Source organism: Myxine glutinosa, unplaced genomic scaffold (genome assembly GCF_964187855.1).
Source record: "Myxine glutinosa unplaced genomic scaffold, kmMyxGlut1.1 SCAFFOLD_499, whole genome shotgun sequence".
In the NCBI taxonomy this organism is placed as follows: domain Eukaryota; kingdom Metazoa; phylum Chordata; class Myxini; order Myxiniformes; family Myxinidae; genus Myxine; species Myxine glutinosa.
The window spans coordinates 192,111-195,607 of NW_027616596.1; positions in this window are offsets into that span (position 1 = coordinate 192,111).

Consider the following 3,497-nt stretch of genomic DNA (forward strand, 5'->3'; position numbering starts at 1 on the left):
TTAGTGTTGAAAAACCACTTTTCGCACTTGTGTTAGTGTTGAAAAACCACTTTTCGCACTTGTGTTGGTGCAGGAAACCACTTTTGCACTTGTATTAGTGTTGAAAAACCACTTTTCGCACTTGTGTTGGTGCAGGAAACCACTTTTGCACTTGTATTAGTGTGGAAAAAACACTTTTTGCACTTGTGATAGTGTTGAAAAACCACTTTTCGCACTTGTGTTTGTGTTGAAAAACCACTTTTCGCACTTGTGTTGGTGCAGGAAACCACTTTTGCACTTGTATTAGTGTGGAAAAACCACTTTTCGCACTTGTGTTAGTGTTGATAAACCACTTTTGCACTTGTATTAGTGTGGAAAAAACACTTTTTGCACTTGTGTTCGTGTTGAAAAACCACTTTTCGCACTTGTGTTAGTGTTGAAAAACAACTTTTCGCACTTGTGTTGGTGCAGGAAACCACTTTTGTACTTGTATTAGTGTGGAAAAAACACTTTTTGTACTTGTGATAGTGTTGAAAAACCACTTTTCGCACTTGTGTCAGTGTTGAAAAACCACTTTTCGCACTTGTGTTGGTGCAGGAAACCACTTTTGCACTTGTATTAGTGTGGAAAAACCACTTTTCGCACTTGTGTTAGTGTTGAAAAACCACTTTTCGCACTTGTGTTGGTGCAGGAAACCACTTTTGCACTTGTATTAGTGTGGAAAAACCACTTTTCGCACTTGTGTTAGTGTTGATAAACCACTTTTCGCACTTGTGTTAGTGTTGAAAAACCACTTTTCGCACTTGTGTTGGTGCAGGAAACCACTTTTGACTTGTATTAGTGTGGAAAAACACTTTTTGCACTTGTGATAGTGTTGAAAAACCACCTTTCGCTCTTGTGTTAGTGTTGAAAAACCACTTTTCGCACTTGTATTGGTGCAGGAAACCACTTTTGCACTTGCATTAGTGTGGAAAAACCACTTTTCGCACTTGTGTTAGTGTTGAAAAACCACTTTTCGCACTTGTGTTAGTGTTGAAAAACCACTTTTCGCACTTGTGTTAGTGTTGAAAAACCACTTTTCGCACTTGTGTTGTTGCAGGAAACCACTTTTGCACTTGTATTAGTGTGGAAAAAACACTTTTTGCACTTGTGTTCGTGTTGAAAAACCACTTTTCGCACTTGTGTTAGTGTTGAAAAACAACTTTTCGCACTTGTGTTGGTGCAGGAAACCACTTTTGTACTTGTATTAGTGTGGAAAAAACACTTTTTGTACTTGTGATAGTGTTGAAAAACCACTTTTCGCACTTGTGTCAGTGTTGAAAAACCACTTTTCGCACTTGTGTTGGTGCAGGAAACCACTTTTGCACTTGCATTAGTGTGGAAAAACCACTTTTCGCACTTGTGTTAGTGTTGAAAAACCACTTTTCGCACTTGTGTTAGTGTTGAAAAACCACTTTTCGCACTTGTGTTGGTGCAGGAAACCACTTTTGCACTTGTATTAGTGTGGAAAAAACACTTTTTGCACTTGTGATAGTGTTGAAAAACCACTTTTCGCACTTGTGTTAGTGTTGAAAAACCACTTTTCGCACTTGTGTTAGTGTTGAAAAACCACTTTTTGCACTTGTGTTGGTGTAGGAAACCACTTTTGCACATGTATTAGTGTGGAAAAAACACTTTTTGCACTTGTGATAGTGTTGAAAAACCACTTTTCGCACTTGTGTTAGTGTTGAAAAACCACTTTTCGCACTTGTGTTGGTGCAGGAAACCACTTTTGCACTTGTATTAGTGTGGAAAAAACACTTTTTGCACTTGTGATAGTGTTGAAAAACCACTTTTCGCACTTGTGTTAGTGTTGAAAAACCACTTTTCGCACTTGTGTTAGTGTTGAAAAACCACTTTTCGCACTTATTTTGGTGCAGGAAACCACTTTTGCCCTTGTATTAGTGTGGAAAAAACACTTTTTGCACTTGTGATAGTGTTGAAAAACCACTTTTCGCACTTGTGTTAGTGTTGAAAAACCACTTTTCGCACTTGTGTTTGTGTTGAAAAAACACTTTTCGCACTTGTGTTAGTGTTGAAAAACCACTTTTCGCACTTGTGTCAGTGTTGATAAACCACTTTTTGCACTTGTGTTGGTGCAGGAAACCACTTTTGCACTTGTATTAGTGTGGAAAAACCACTTTTCGCACTTGTGTTAGTGTTGAAAAACCACTTTTCGCACTTGTGTTAGTGTTGAAAAACCACTTTTCGCACTTGTGTTGGTGCAGGAAACCACTTTTGCACTTGTATTAGTGTGGAAAAAACACTTTTTGCACTTGTGATAGTGTTGAAAAACCACTTTACGCACTTGTGTTAGTGTTGAAAAAACACTTTTCGCACTTGTGTTAGTGTTGAAAAACCACTTTTCGCACTTGTGTTGGTGTAGGAAACCACTTTTGCACTTGTATTAGTGTGGAAAAAACACTTTTTGCACTTGTGATAGTGTTGAAAAACCACTTTTCGCACTTGTGTTAGTGTTGAAAAACCACTTTTCCCACTTGTGTTGGTGCAGGAAACCACTTTTGCACTTGTATTAGTGTGGAAAAAACAATTTTGCACTTGTGATAGTGTTGAAAAACCACTTTTCGCACTTGTGTTAGTGTTGAAAAACCACTTTTCGCACTTGTGTTAGTGTTGAAAAACCACTTTTCGCACTTGTGTTAGTGTTGAAAAACCACTTTTCGCACTTATTTTGGTGCAGGAAACCACTTTTGCCCTTGTATTAGTGTGGAAAAAACACTTTTTGCACTTGTGATAGTGTTGAAAAACCACTTTTCGCACTTGTGTTAGTGTTGAAAAACCACTTTTCGCACTTGTGTTAGTGTTGAAAAACCACTTTTCGCACTTGTATTGGTGCAGGAAAACCACTTTTGCACTTGTATTAGTGTGGAAAAACCACTTTTCGCACTTGTGTTAGTGTTGAAAAACCACTTTTCGCACTTGTGTTAGTGTTGAAAAACCACTTTTCGCACTTGTGTTAGTGTTGAGAAACCACTTTTCGCACTTGTGTTGGTGCAGGAAACCACTTTTGCACTTGTATTAGTGTGGAAAAAACACTTTTTGCACTTGTGTTAGTGTTGAAAAACCACTTTTCGCACTTGTGTTAGTGTTGAAAAACCACTTTTCGCACTTGTGTTGGTGCAGGAAACCACTTTTGTACTTGTATTAGTATGGAAAAAACACTTTTTGCACTTGTGATAGTGTTGAAAAACCACTTTTCGCACTTGTGTCAGTGTTGAAAAACCACATTTCGCACTTGTGTTGGTGCAGGAAACCACTTTTGCACTTGTATTAGTGTGGAAAAACCACTTTTCGCACTTGTGTTAGTGTTGAAAAACCACTTTTCGCACTTGTGTTAGTGTTGAAAAACCACTTTTCGCACTTGTGTTGGTGCAGGAAACCACTTTTGCACTTGTATTAGTGTGGAAAAAACACTTTTTGCACTTGTGATAGTGTTGAAAAACCACTTTTCGCACTTG